The sequence below is a fragment of the Callorhinus ursinus genome, unplaced genomic scaffold (genome assembly GCF_003265705.2).
Source record: "Callorhinus ursinus isolate GAN/ISIS: 27379988/994484 unplaced genomic scaffold, GSC_fseal_2.0 scaffold25, whole genome shotgun sequence".
Lineage (NCBI taxonomy): Eukaryota > Metazoa > Chordata > Mammalia > Carnivora > Otariidae > Callorhinus > Callorhinus ursinus.
The window spans coordinates 9756189-9772662 of NW_027397087.1; the positions used below are offsets into that span (position 1 = coordinate 9756189).

The window sequence follows — 16474 nt, forward strand, 5'->3', positions numbered from 1 at the left end:
TGTTACCCCCAGGAAAGGCCCACATGGCAAAGAACTGAGGGCAGGCCCTGCTAGCAGAATTATATGGTTCCACTTATAATAGGTACCAACAGCAGAGAACTGAGGTCCTTGGTCCAACCACTCACAATGAACTGAATTATACCAACCATTGGACTAAGCTTGGAAACAGATCCTTCCCCAATTGAGCCATGTGACAACTACAGCCTACCTTGACTGCAGCCTGTGATTGACCCTAAAACAGAGTACCTAGCTGAGTCAAAAACCAAAATCTTGACTTACAGACACTGTAAAAACAATAAATGTTTTTATTCTAAAACACTAAATTTTGGGTAATTTGTTATGCAGCAATACATAACTAATACACCAGACTTCAATGGCATAGGGCAATAGTTTCTCAAAATTGTACATGAACCACAGGTTCTTTCTGATTCCATGTACCAATTATATCTAAAAAAAATTAATGTAATTTGGCTGCAGTACCAATGCTGTCAAATAACTGGAATTCATTTTTTCAGTAACATAAGTTTATCAATCTTGACACAAGAAAACTAGATACTGCAAGAAAAAAATTAAATTCCTCCTTGACGATATCCTTAATGACCTAAAATAAGGAGTAAATAGCATACTAATAAATTCAGAAAATGACTCTAAATGTGGAGGTGTTGTCAAAACAGACCCAAAGATGATGAAAATATGGACAAAACATACTAAATGGAGATGCAACTTGCCAAAAAACATGTGGTAAAAAAATCAATGGAAACATCTGCTAGGTAGAAAAAGATCGAGAAGCAAGTAGCCAACAAATTAATAACACTGACAATCCCCTAGATTATAAATCCCTTGAAGATGAAGACCATATCATAATCACATATCCTCTGCCATAATCAAAAAAATATAAACTTTGCAGTTAATCAATAGATAGTTGATGAAGTTAATTGATGAGCTGAAAATGAGACATCAAGCTATAATTTAAAGGTCATATAGATTCACATACACAAATATAACAGAAAGATGAGAGGAAAAGGAAAAATAAAGGGAAAATGAAAATAAGAATGATAAGAGGCACAATGGCAAATGGATAAAAAAATTGTATAAGAATTCCATAAACATAAGCCAAATCAAACCACATGTAATGAAGAGAACTCCCTGTAAGAGAAATTAACATAATACTGCCTTGTGTTTATTGTCTTCTAACTCCAGGGACTTCTCACAAAATAAACATTAAGACCAGACTACCTAGATTCAAGTCCTGGCTGTGTAATCTAAGGCCCACTACTTAACTTTTTTGGGCCTCAATTTCCTCATCCATAAAAAAGAGATAACAATGGCGGCTATCTAAGGATTAAAAGTGATAAAATATGATATATGTGAAGTGTTTATTTATCATACTGTCTGGCACAATAAGTATGCTCAGTAAATGGTTGTCACTACTTAGTAAACTATTTCGTATGCTTCTTAACCAAAAGAAGGAGAAATCGTCATATCCACAGACATACTACTGTCCAAAACAGTATACTGCTTGTATGCTTGAATGCTGATGAAAAGAAATTATGTTTGCATGGAGGCCCTGAATTTAAACCTATTATACAACTACTACTTATAAAATTCAAATAAAAACGTTTTTATCAGCAAGAGAAAATTATTACTCTACAACTATGATTACAAATTAAATTACAGCATTTGCATTGTTATAATTTTGCTTTTAAAGTTAATAGAAAAATTAGCTGATCAAAAAGGGAATAAAAATAAACCAATGACACCTACTATTTCTAGATTGGCAACAGTATAAATTAGTTCCTAAATGTGTCTTGACTTGAAGCAAATTTTGAGAACCCGCCCACATGAAGGAAGGAAGCATTATCATAGTGACTATCAAAGAAGAAATTATTTAAAAATAAAAACTTAAAGACTCTCATATGCTGCTGGTAGGAATGTACTTTGGAAAATAGTTCTATATTATAAAGCTGAAAATATGCATACCCCATGACCCAACAACTTGTCTCCCAGGTATATATCCTAAAAACACTCTTCTCTCATGTGCACCAGGAAATATACACAAGGAAATATACACAAATATGTTCATAGCCACATCATCCATAAACACCAAAACTAAAAACAACCCAAATGTCCAGCAAGAGAAGAATGGATAAAGTGTAGTATATTCATAGAGTAAAAAAAAAAAAAAAAAAAAAAAAAAAGTATTAGTTTCTTACTGCTATTCTAGCAAATTACTACAAATTTAGTGGCAAAACAACACAAATTTATAATCTTATCTAGAGATCAGAAGTCCAGGATTCTAATGGGGATAAAATCAAGGTGTCAGCAAGGCTATGCTCCTTCTGGAGGCTATCGCAGAGAATCCCTTTTCCAACTTTTAGAAGCTGCCTGGATGCTTTGGCTCATGGCCCCATCCTCCATGTTCTGAGCTAATAGTGTAGCATCTTCAAATTTCTCTCTCTGACCTTTGCTTCCATCATCACAGCTCTTAATATATGCTTCCCTCTTATAAGGTCCCTTGTGATTACACTGAACCAACCTGGATAATCAGGAATAATCTTCCCACCTCAAAAGCCTTAATTTAATCACACCTGTGAAATCCCTTCCACCATATAAGGTAACACATTCACAGTCTGCAGGGGATTAGGGCATGAATATCTCTGAGGGACTATTTTCTACCTACCACAAAAACTGTACTGAAATGAAAATGAAGAAACTCCTGCAACAGTGAACTACAGGAACAAATTAAACAACATTGAAAAAAAATCAAGCAAGACAAAAATATACATACAATATAAACCCTTTGATATAAAGTTCAAAAATAAGTAAAACTAAATTATGTTAAATAGGGATGTAAACATAGGTAGTAAGTCTATAAAGAAAACCACAGATACGGTTTTTCACAAAAATCACAAGAATAGATTCCTTTGGGGCAAAGGGGGATGAGATCAGGGAGGGGCTTCTGAGATGCAGGTAATGTTTTATTTCTCAACCATGTAATTATTTGTTAAACTGAAAACTAAGTTTTATGTAGTCTGTGATTGATATGTCTTATAATAAGAACAGTAACAGATAACAGTCATATGAACCAGAGGCAAGGATGGCCAGAACAGAAAAGATGAGGCAACAACCATCTAGCAGTGTGACAAACCAGCAAGAGACTGTTCCATCCGTGCAATGGTGAAAAGCCAGTTAACCTGTGAGTTAGGCATAGGGCAGAAATCTAGGTTCACAATAAAGAAACAAGCTTAGAAACATATACACAATTTACAAGGTCTTCCTAATAGACTATAAATTTCTTGAGGTCAAAAGCAGAATTCTTCTCATCTTTGTACTTAGTACTTACTGTAATACCAACCACAGAACAATCTTTCTAATAAATGTTTAATTACTGGAAGAATGAATGAAACTTCTTTCACCTCCTATAGAGCTGACTGAAATTAAGTCATCCTCCAGCAAATAACTGAGAGTTGATTTGAAAATACAACATACAGTCATTCAATAAATTGCTATGAATACACAGAAGAGGAGATAGAAGTATAATGCAGGTTTTGCCCTCAATGAGTTTCATCAAGGAAAGAAGAAAATGTAAACAAATTATTCTTTGAAATAGAATACATAATACAAAAACAGAAATTAACATTAATCTCTGGATTTAAAAAGTAAAAAATATAAAAAGTTAATCAACATCAAATTGTATGAGCCAAGTACATATGACACATCAGAACTGCGGGAGGTTTACACGGGCTAGGATGATCGCACCAAGTTTCTTAAAGGAGGTGGACAAGATTTACAATGGTTCGGTAGATTGTAAAATAGCCACAAATTGCTCCCATTCCTGTATACACATCTCTTTACATTGTGACCTTGCTTCATCTCCCATCAAGAGGTAGTTTCTTGGGGGCGCCTGGGTGGCTCAGTTGTTAAGCATCTGCCTTCGGCTCGGGTCATGGTCCTAGGGTCCTGGGATCGAGCCCCACATCGGGCTCCCTGCTCAGCGGGAAGCCTGCTTCTCCCTCTCCCACTCCCCCTGCTGTGCTCCCTCTCTTGCTGTGTCCCTCTCTGTCAAGTAAATAAATAAAATCTTTAAAAAAAAAAAAAAGAGGTAGTTTCTTTCTCCATCTTAGAAACTGGGCTTGGCCCTGTGACTTGCTTTGATCAATGGACATTAGCAAACATGACCAGAAACGAAAAGCACATAAGCACTGAACTTGCCCTCTTTTGCTGGTTTTGGAACCTAGATTGTGAAGAAACCCAAGATAGCTGACTGCCTCACATAAATGAGCCAAGACAACACCAAAAAAAGAACCATTCATCTGGGCCCAAACTGCCAATCCACCAAATAGTTAACAAATTGTTGTTGTAGCCTCTGAACTTTGGGATGGTTTGTTTGAAGGCAAAAGCTAACTGAGGAGCTAAGCAAAGGCACAGAAGAGGAAATGAACACAACATACAAGTGCATGGGAAAAATGAATGTGTACGTTAGTCTAAATGGACTAAGATTTGTCTAAAAAAGTTCTGATCATAAAGAAAGAACACATAGGAGTGAAAGGTAAAGTTCAGACTAAAAATCAGGCTAGGAAGAAAATGAACTCATTCTATTTCAGTAGACAAAAGGGAGCCACTGAAGGACTTCAGAGAATGGGGAGGATATAAAGCAAGAGGAAAGGAAGTCCAGTTAGAACTACTATTATCTAGATACACTAAAGTAATAAAATTTTCCCATTTGGAGGGGACGCTAGATAATTCACAAAATAAAAACAGTGTGGTTTTTATAAGTAGTGCCATATATAGTTTATGTTAGATTCTGCTCTAATAGAAAAACAGGAAAATTATTTTAAAGATTTATTTATTTGAGAGAGAGAGAGAGACCTCACACACGTGAGTGCCCATGAGCAGGGGCAGCAGCAGAGGGTGAAGGAGACAAGCAGACTGCCCACTAAGTGGGGATCCCAACTCGGGGCTCAATCCCAGTACCCTGAGATCATGATCTGAGCCAAAATCAAGAGTCAGGTGCTTGACCAACTGGGCCACCCAGGTGCCTCAGGAAAATTATTTTTACCTACAATTTTAATCCCAATGGAAAGAATGCTAGCATTAATCATCAGAAGAGCTTATGACATGTCTAAAGGGTATAGAAGATATTTTTGAAACTATATTTGGGCATAAAGGTAATACATAGATTTCTAATGACAGCATAGCTGTGAAATATGACTCCTCTTTGTTTGAGATTTAAATATACTCACCAGACCACTGCAGTTCCTGGCCACAATAAAGTAATAGGGACCAGATTTACCCTCCCACCTTCAACAACTAGAAAAAAGGACAATGGATTTTAGACACTATAGAAAACAGGCACTACAGAACAGGGACCCATGAGAAAAGGGAAATAAATAAGGCAAGCCTTACAATTGCCCCCAACTCACCACTTGGGAGGGAATTTCCAGGCCGCAGCACAGGAATGGGGAAACCAAACAGAGCCCAACAGTCTCACTGAGTTGAGGAGACAAAATTCAGAGTTCTGGGGAAGTCAAACAGGACAAAACACTGGAAAGGAGAGATCAGCACAATGAGCTGTGGCTATCTAAAGAGGACTGATTCCCCTTGAGACTCTGGTTGAGTACTTAAAAGCGTATGTGTGTAAGGAAGTGAAGTGATCAAAGTCAGGTTCAAATTACTGGAAAGGGGCAGGCAGAACAATCTCTGATGCTCAAATAAGGCCGCAAATAGTTTGCATACTCACCAGACAGGGTGAAAAAGACCTTCAAAAACATCCAGGACCTTGAATGCATCAAACTATCTTCAATTAACTTAACTGTATCCCAAAATCAACCCCAAAAATATTTAAAGGAATTAAAAAAATATTCTAGCACATAACAATGTAAAATCATAATGCCTAGCACTCAAATTACCAGGGATGCAAATAAGGAGAAATATCAGTCAATAAAAACAGACCCAAGTCAAAGCAATCTTGAGAAAGAAAAACAAAGATGGAGGTATCACAATCCCAGATTTCAAGATCTACTACAAAGCTATAATAATCAAAACAGTGTGGTATTGGCACAAAAACAGACACACAGATCAGTGAAACAAAACCCAGAAATAAAATCAACATTTATGGTCAATTAATCTACAACAAAATGAGCAAGATTATACAATGGAGAAAAGACGGTCTCTTTAGTACATGGTGCTGGGAAAACTAGACAGCTACATGCAAAAGAATGAAACTGGACCACTTTCTTATACCATACACAAAAATGAACTCAAAATAGATTAAAGACTTCACTGTGAGACCTGAAACCATAAAATTCCTAGAAGAAAACATGGGCAGTAAGCTCTCTGACATTGGCCTTAGCAACATTTTTCTAGAGAGGTCTGTGGAGGAAGGGAACAGGAAATAAACTATTCAGACTACACCAAAATAAAACGCTTTTGCACAGTAAAGGAAACCATCAACAAAACGAAAAGGTAACCAACTGAATGGGAGAAGATATTTGCAATTGATATATGTGATAAGGAGTTAATATCCAAAATATATACAGAATTTAGACAACTCAATGGCAAAAAACTCCAAATAATCCAATTTAAAAATGGGCAGAGGCCCTAAATAGACATTTTTCCAGAGAAGACATACAGATGGCCAACATACACATGAAAAGATGTTCAACATCATTAATTATTAGGGAAATGCAAATTAAAACCACAATGAGGTATCACCTTATACCTGTCAGAATGGCTAGCATCAGAAAGATAAGAATAGGGATGCCTGGGTGGCTCAGTCATTAAGCATCTGCCTTCGGCTCAGGTCGTGATCCCAGGGTCCTGGGATCGAGCCCCGCATCGGGCTCCCTGCTTGGCGGGAAGCCTGCTTCTCCCTCTCCCCAGCTTGTGTTCCTGCTCTCACTATCTCTCTCTCTGTCAAATAAATAAATAAAATATTTTTAAAAAGATAAGAAATAACAAGTGGAATAATAACTGGAAAGGGGCAGGCAGAACAATCTCTGATGCTCAAACAAGGATGTGGAGAAAAAGGAATCCTCTTAAATGACTGGTGTAATGCAAATTGGTACAGCCACTGTGGAAAACAGTATGGACATTCCTCAAAACACTAAAACTAGAAATACCATACGATGCAGTAATTCCACTACTAGGTATCTACCCCCCCAAAAAAAACATTAATTCAAATAGATATATGCATCCACATGTTTACTGAAGCATTACGTACAAAAGCCAAGATACAGAAGCAAACTAAGTGTCCATCAAGAGATGAATGAATAAAGAAGAACTTATATATATGGAATAATATGGAATGCGGAATATTACTCAGTCATAAAAGAATGAGATCTTGCCATCTGTGACAACATGGATAGACCTAGAGGGTATTATGCTAAGTGAAATAAGTCAGACAGAGAAAGACTAATACCATATTTCACTTATATGTGGAATCTTAAAAAAAACAACAACAGGTAACTAAAAAAATCAGACCCACAAAAACAAAGAACAAACTGCTGGTTGTCACAGGGGAGGGCAGTGGTGGGATGGGCAAAATGTATGAAGGGGAGTTGAGAGGTATAGGCTTCTAGTAATGGAATTAGTAAGTCATGGAGATGAAAGGTTAAACATAGGAAATATAGTCAATGGTACTGTAATAGCATTGTATGGTAACAGATGGAAGCTACACTTGTGGTGAGCATAGCATAACTCTAGACTTGTTTTAGCACTATGTTGTACACACCTGAAACTAATGTAACTTTGTGTATCAATTATACTTCAAGAAAAAGGAAGGAAAGAGGGAGGGACGGAGGGAGGGAAGGAAGGAGGGAAGAAAGGAAGGGAGGGAATTAAGGAAGAAAGGGAGAAAGAAAGAAAAAAAGAGAAAAAGAAAGGAAGGAAGGGTGAAAGAAAGAAAAGAAAAGAAAAGAAAGAAAAAGAAAAGTAAAAACAGACCCAGAAAAGATACAGATGATAGAACTGGCAGACAAGGAATTCTAGACATGAAAAGTAGATTATCTGAGATAAAAAACAAACAAACAAAAAAACCCCAACGCTGTATAGGGTTAACACCAGATTAGCTACCGTAGAAAAAGGGATTAGTGAACTTCAAGAAAGAGGAAAAAACTACCCAAAATTAAACATACAGAGAAAAAGAAATCAAACCAACACAGCATCAGTTAGCTACCCGCTAACGTCAAAAAGCCTAACATACATGTAACTGGAGTCCCAGAAGGAAAGAACAGATTGTTTACACTTTTACTTTGTTGTCAGTTACTGTAACCATACTGTCTTATACAAAGTTTCTCTCCACTTTTAGCAGATATTTTAATTCCTGGATACACTTATTGGGCCCAGAAAGAGTCCATGCTTAAGGGGAAAAAAATCTAAAGAGGAATGTCTTAAATCTTTTCAAATTTGATGAAAACTATAAATATACCAAACACCCGCTATTATTAAAATGAAAGATCAGATGCTTTCAAAGTAATCATGATTTATTATGTAAATAATATTTAGAATACATAATCTATATTCCAAAATAGATAAATATAGTTAGATGCAGAGTGGCTACCTCATATATCTCAAAAGTCAAAATAATGTATTTTTCACATTATAAAAAATAATCTCAATTATGTATTTAAACAAGCTGAGATACAGACACAAATTTTCAGAGACTACACAACAGGTAAGTTTTCAAGACATCTAATAATATTAATGTAAACAAAAGAAATAAGAGTCAAGAATTGGATAAAACCCATGGGATTTTGTTTTTGTTTTACCCCACAGGTTTTAGCAAGAGCCTCTCTAAAGGGTTATTAAAAGTGATGACGATTTGTGAATAACCCTATTTGCTAATAGCAAAAGGAAAGGAACATTTAGTAACCACCCATACTTCAAATGTTCCTTCTAAACTTTTACAGGAGGTAAATTACACTTCCAGCAGCATGGAATCTTTCTGGGTTCAATAAATATATTCAAGAAAGTAAAGTATCTATTTTAAAGAGAAACTTTACAAGTCAGTATGGTTACAGTTACTGACAACAGGATAAAAATGTAAACAATCTAGTTCTATTCTCCCTGACTACAACACTAACAACTATAGAAAGTACAGTGTAACTTAGATGTCCAGATTGTAATGAAAACACTCAACAAGACCATTCCTTGGGTAAAATCTTCTGTAACCGTATCAACCAAACAAAGCATTATATCTATGATCTTCCCACTACGACAAAGGAAAAAATATCAATACAGAAAACTTCCCTGTAATGATCTCCATTGTTAATTATACTTTAAGTATATTAATTTCTCCTTTTAAAAATGCAAAACTGAGGTGAAAAGTGATTAAGTAATCTAAGGTCCTATGATATGTTACAGTAGAAATGATAATACATTCAAATCTCATCTTGATGCATAATTAAGTTTATATTCATTTATTTTGTAAGCATTTATTAAAGAGGTTAATGGCTCTACTAACCTTATTTTCTAATCCAAAATTAGGTGCCAGCATATGATAAGGGATTTTTTTTCTGATAAATGCATTATATATTTTAAACTTATAAAGATATTCAAATTATCCTAATTACTTATACATTTTTTTTTTAAGATTTTTATTTATTTATTTGACAGAGAGAGACACAGAGAGAGAGGGAACACAAGCAGGGGGAGTGGGAAAGGGAGAAGCAGGCTTCCCGCTGAGAGGGGAGTCTAATGCGGGGCTCGATCCCAGGACCCTGGGATCATGACCTGAGCCGAAGGCAGATGTGCTTAACGACTGAGCCACCCAGGCGCCCCTACTTATACATTTAATAACTCACCTATAAACTGCTAGATTCTAGCTAAGAGAATTCTCTACTTACCTGGAAGACCTTTCTTATAACCATACATACCCTCCTACTGGTAATGCCTAGTCCTAATTTCTGAAGTTCAAGCAGAGAATGTGAAACATAACAGGAATTCTGTCAATACTCAAGCAATTGAAGCCTGGGAGAACCCAAAGTAGAAACTCATATTGGAGGAAGACATGGACTCTGTAGGACCAATTTTTTCAAAGTGTTCTGGCATTCTGATTTTGTCTGAAGCTGTTTCAAAAGTTGTGTGAGCATTTTCTTATTAAAATTTTTTATTAAAAATTTAATTATTAAAAATATTATTTATTATTTTTAATTATTTAACTGCTTACACCTATAATATTATCTACTAACCTCTGAATCTGGTAGAGAATGTAGAATAAACTGTGGGTGACAAAACAGAAGACTACTTCCCTGAACTCACTTCCGAGACTGTTAGGTCTGTCTGTAAATACGTTCATGCATTTTCTCTTCATGATGCTTGGAACACCTGTAATTCCTTACTCTACAACAGATTGCCCTCCCTATATTGTAAGCTCCAAAAGTGACATTATTTTTGTCCTTTTCGCTGCCAAATCTCTAACCCCTAGCATAGTAACACAGTAGATGCTTAACAAATATTTAATGAACGAATGGATAAAGCTATTAAAATAGTTCTAAGGAGAGATAATGAGGTGCAGAAAGACTACTACATTAAGGTGGTAGCAAGGGAAATGAAAAGGAGAGATTTTGTGCAAGTAGAACCAGGGGAAAGAGGAAGCCAAAACATATATACATAATGAGATTTTTGAGTTTGGGTGACTGATTAAATAGTAATACCTTCGTTTGTAGAATTAAAGCACTTGAAAGAGGGCTGACTTTTGTCTTGGACATGTTGAATTTTTTAAGTGCTAAATAAATGTAGCAGAATTGAAGTCCTAATCTAGTTTACTATCTACCATACGAATTAGTTTCCAGATGATTTTTTCAAATCAAATTTCATGAGAGGCAGGAGTCTCTTTAGCTATTCATTTTTTCCTATGTCCTCCCCCTCATCTCTGCCTTCTTGGCCATTGGGAAATGTTGATAAAACCATTTTTGAAGTATTTTAGAAACTGAAGCCCTTAGTGGATCAAAGAAAAAAAGAAAGAGGGGCTTCCCAAACTTAATACATAATATGCAACACAGCGGAAAACTGTCAGACAAAATACAGTATTGAGATAAACAAGCGAAACGATGCAAAATCACTTTTTAAAAAAGGCAATTACCTAGAAACTGCAGAAAGAAAAAAAGACAAGGATAAAAGGAAGGAACCCAAGTGTCCATCCATAGATGGATGAAGAAAAAGTGGTATATATACATGATAGAATATTATTCAGCCATAAAAAAGAATGAGATCTTGCCATTTGTGACAACATGGATGGACCTAGGGAGTATTTTGCTAAGTGAAATAATTCAGACAGAAAAGGATAAATACCATATGATTTCACTTATATGTGGAATCCAAAAACCAAAACAAACAAATAAACAAAAAAGCATTAACAGACCCATAAATACAAAGAACAAAGTGATGATTGCCACATGGGGGACGGGCAAAATGCGTGAAGGGGAGTGGGAGGTATAGGCTTCCAGTTATGGAATAAGTCATGGGAAAAAAGGTTCAGCATAGGGAATACAGTGAATGGTACTGTAATAGCATCGTATGGTGACAGATGGTAGCTACACTTGTGGTGAGCACAAGATAACATATAGAGTTGTGTACATATGAAACTAATGTAACATTGTGTATCAACTACATATGTCAATGAATAAACAAAACAAAATAATGATAAAAAGCATTTTGGTAGAAACACATACAATGGCAAGTAAGTTTTCTAATTCAAACATTTAAAAATACTGATTCTTATTTACAATAAAGATGCAAATTTTCTGTAAAAAAAAAATACTGATGCTTAAAACAAGGTTAGGTTAAATCTTGACAGCTTACCAGAGGGAGCCAAGAAGCTACCACCCCCCCTTCTTCAGAAAACACTAAAACACCTCAGATTCTTTTCAAAGAACACTTCATTTTTTTTACCATGGGAAGCTTTACTCTAATCAAAGTGAAAGCAAATTTCATAATACAATAAAAAGGAACTATCAACATCCCAAAACATCAAGAATCTTATCTACAAAGGTAAAACAAAACATGGGGAAAATTTCAGAATGTTTGCAAAAGTTTACAAGTACTGTATGTTCAATTAAGAATCAAGAACATATAAAATAGACTTTTTTATAGCGCCTGGGTGGCTCAGTCAGTTAAGCGACTGCCTTTGGCTCAGGTCTTGGTCTCAGAATCCTGGGATTGAGCCCCGCATCAGGCTCCCTGCTCGGCAGGAAGCCTGCTTCTCCCTTTCCCACTCCTCCTGCTTGTGTTCCCTCTCTTGCTGTCTCTCTGTCAAATAAATAAATAGAAAATCTTAAAAAAAAACATATAAAATAATTACAAAAAGAAGAATAATTATGTCTACCATAGTCATATAAAATAAATAAATATATACCAAGAAATCTGCTTAAAAAATCACCTGTTTAAAAGATGAAATGGTCTGGCAAAATTGACATTCACATTATGTACATAATTTAATTTCAATCTGTATTTTGAAGACTTTTGTTTTTTTAAGTAATCTCTAGACCCAACATGGGGCTCAAACTCACAACCCCGAGATCAAGAGTCACATGCTCTTTGGGGTGCCTGGGTGGCTCAGATGGTTAAGCGTCTGCCTTCGGCTCAGGTCATGATCCCAGGGTCCCAGGATCAAGCCCCACGTTGGGCTCCTGGCTCGGTGGGAAGCCTGCTTCTCCCTCTCCCTCTGCCTCTCTCCCTGCTCACGCTCTCTCTCTCTCTCTCTGTATCTCAAATGAATGAAGTATTAAAAAAAAAAAAGAGTCACATGTTCTACCAGCTGAAAATTCAGTTCTAAAAACCTCAACTTTTTCATATAGACTTAAAGGCTCTCGTATCAAACATGGAAATAAGACATTTAACCTGAAACACTGAGTATTTTATAGAATAAAAGCTATAAAAGTATTTTCAACACAAGGATTCTAGCCACTAAAGCCTGGGGGGTGGGGAATCTACCACCGCCATCACTATTGTTTACAATATACTGAATAACAAAAATGTTTAATTTCAAAAATTTAAAAATATTGAAGATGTCCTGCAATATTACTAATCAAATAAACTGACAAACCTCCAGCTATATTTTGAGTATTTCTCAAAAAACCTCAAAAAGAGCAAAAAGAAAAAAAATATATTACTAGAATATTTTTGAGTAACACATGCTCAAATTGTTTTTTTTAAGGATTTATTTTAAAGTTTTATTAAAGTAATCTCTAGACCAACATGGGGCTCAAACTCATGACCCTGAGATCAAGAGTTGCATTTTTTCCCACTGAGCCAGCCAGGTACCCCATATGCTCAAATTGTAAAGTTGCTTACCACATGTCTATAAAATAATTTTCTTTTCTTTCTTTCTTTCTTTCTTTTTTTTTTTTTTTTTTTTTGAGACAGCACAAGTGGGAGAGGGGCAGAGGGAGTGGGAGAAAGAGAATCTTAAACAGGCATGGAGCCTGTTTCTCAGTGTGGAGCCTGACACAGGGCTGGATCTCATGACCCTGAGGATCACGACCTGAGCTGAAATCAAGAGTAGGAAGTTTCACTGACTGAGCCACCCAGGCACCCCTAAAGAATTTTTCTATAGGAGTTTTTTTTTAAGTGGGGAAGGAAGTAAGCTACATTCTCCATTAATTCTCAAAGCCTGTTTTATTTTGTGAATCAATTCAGCCCACACTAGTTCAATATGGTCATTAAACCTTTTCCCTTATGTATTTTTTTTTTTTAAGGCAACAAACATTCATTAACTCACAGAGTTTCTGAGGATTAGGAATCTAAGAGTGTCTTGGTTGGGTGGCTCCAGGTCAAAGTCTCTCTCGAGTGGCAGTCAAGTTCTCATCTCTATATATTACTTTTTAAAGTTATAAAACAAAGAATTGACTGCCCCTGCCAAAGTTAAATTCCATGATGATAGTGAACTCAGCTCCATAACATTCGTTTACATTGAAAAACCAACAATCTATCACTAATTCTCACATTTTAGTGCATTTTTTATGTAAAATACCTTCAAAATTGTCTAAATTATACAAACTTCACTTCCAACACTACATTTAAAGATATCTGAAGTCCTACATAATTGAGTTCAATTTGCTAAAGCAAATGAGCCTAATCTCATGAAGATTTCCTAAGGCATTAAAATAATCAGTATTTTTTAAAGTCAAAAAAGACACAAAATCTGAAGTCCTATGCAGTACAATAGAGAATTCACTAAGTTATGTATTAACCATAGTACAAGATAATGAGTGAGATATATTATTCTTAGCCCCCTACTGAAGATCAAATTTGTTTCAATTTAATATTAGAAGTTAAGTTAAAGAAGCTAGGGACTTCAATTTCCTTTATATGTCTAACACTGAAAGAGGAAAAACATTTCTTAATATTCTATCATAAAGGAAAAGTGCTAGAGAAACTTTCCTTCATAACCATGCTTCAAACATCGCTTTCAGTGCCTTGATAAAAATGTATCATACAGGAAAACATAAGCATCTAAATTAAATATTCCTTTTGGTATCTTTTCAATTTGATAGACTGCAATATGCCATGGAAGTCCTTATTATTTGAAAAATTTCTAGAGTTAATATTAATTCTTCAAGACTATTCATATTATTAATATTTGTCATCATTACTTCTTTATAAGAAATACATGGCGTTCAATTTCCTCAATACTCTAAAATCAATCTCCTGTTTCCCCTTTCCCCAAAACAGAACGTTACTCTATTCTATTTAGCCAAAAGAAAACAGCAAACACATCTTTGTGGTCTAATCTGGGAAATCAGTGTTTAGAAACCAATGCAACTGTTATTAAGTAAGGGCTCAGAACCAAACACTGTAACAAAACACACTGAGTGGATCCTCCCTGTGTATGTACATGCGCCCATTCATAATAATGTGATCCTCATATATGCATACAAAATCTCAATTTCTACTGAATACCAGAACATCTTTACATAACACACAGGTTATAAGAAAACTGCCCTCTCTAATGTTCAAAGAAAGAACAATTTCTTAAAGCTAAGGATGAGAAGAGTTAATACCGGGATTGCTGCCACCTATCAACTTTAATTCAAAGCAAAGTACAACTCAATGTCATTTTTACCTCTAATGCTGCCACGCTGAAACAAAATTAACTTCACTGTGCCATAAAGTATCCTGGCATCCCAGTGGATTATTTACTTCCCTGATTTGACATTACATATGTGTGGAGTCTTTTGTCCCTCACATCATCTTAGTCAAGGCAAATGACGGGCAAATCCCTCAGGTCATTACTTCGAACCTTAAGTACCAAAAAGTCATGGCCTTCATCGTCGTTACTACACAGCGAACACTGTATAGTCCCATGCCCCCTTCTATTATATTTGGGGAAGCGGGGTGCGAAAGAAGCGCTCGGTGTATCCTGAGAATCCTCTGTGTTCAGTCCTGGTACCAGAAACAGCATGAATACAAGTAATATGTGGGTCACCCACAGAGAGAGAAACAGACGAAGCTTCGTGACCCTCCAAGTTCAGTGAAGACACCAAAAGCTTCTCGGGAAACCGGGCACAAGCTTTCGGGGAAAGGGGGGGCAGAAGCAGAAGGTCTCCGAGGTGGAGTGACTAGATCTGGCACAAGCCCAGGGCGTGGGCAGCGACCGAGGAGTCTCTCGTACACTTCCCCTCCGCACCAGGGTCGGTCACTCCGCTAGGGGTGCGGCCGGAGGAGGGGGTCAGGACTGGGGGAGGGCGGCGCCCGGGGCACCCCAGCAGTGCCCTGGGGGTTCGGGGGGGTGTGTCCTACCTGGGCCGTGGCGGACGCAGGGATTTCGGGCGGAGGGCTCGGATCCAGCTCAGGGCCAGGACCCGCAGAGATCAACCCTCAGCAGGTGGGACCGCCGCCGCCTGCCCATCCCCCGCCGCCAACTGCGGCGGGACCCGAGCGCGGCTTCGAGGGCCGGCCGGCTTGGTAGTCCCCTCGGGTACCGTCCGCGTTTACTGGCGGCGGCGGCGGCTGCTGTTAATGCTGCTGCTGGCCGCCCCCAGCCGCTGCTGTTGTGCCAGCCCCCGTTCCTCCTCCTGCCGCCGCCGCCGCCGCCTCGTCCCCACCGCTCCCATCGCCGCTGCGGCGACTACTGCAGCGCCCGCTGACCCGACCCGACGTTATTCTCCCCCTTCGCAACCCGACACAGCCTAGCCCACCTGTCCTCCCAGTACGCACGCCCACCTCTCCGCCACAGGTGCTGATTGGAGAGCGCGTCCCGGGTCCGCCACGTCGGTTGGCTGGTCCCATTGCCTATCACGAAGTGGGCGGAGAGTCAGGCCGGGAGCGTCTCCGCCCCCCACCGGAGAATTGCCGCTATCTTCAGGTTTGCCTGAGAGGGCGAGTTACCGGGAAAGGAGCATCACAATGGCAGCGCGCATGTGCGCAGGAATTCTGGGCCTTGTAGTTCCAGCAACAGCCGCAACTGCCCGCCGGTCCGGAGTCGAGAAGTAGAGCTTCTGAGACTAGTGCTTGAGGCACAGTGGTGTCCTCC

The 16474-nt window shown here is 37.8% G+C and overlaps 1 protein-coding gene across 4 annotated transcripts in view; it reads right to left on the reverse strand.

The window, feature by feature from the left end:
- The window catches only part of TTBK2 (tau tubulin kinase 2), a 150155-nt gene extending 133882 nt beyond the window's left edge, over positions 1–16273 (reverse strand). For 2 of the 4 annotated variants that reach the window (XM_025884001.2, XM_025884000.2), the window contains exon 1: positions 15742–16117. The gene's annotated coding sequence lies outside the window, so the exon portion shown is untranslated. Of the gene's footprint in view, positions 1–15064; positions 15195–15741; positions 16118–16164 lie in introns of those variants that run through there. The other 2 variants (XM_073876884.1, XM_073876883.1) reach the window with 2 other exon arrangements.
- Positions 16274–16474: the final 201 nt, after the last annotated feature.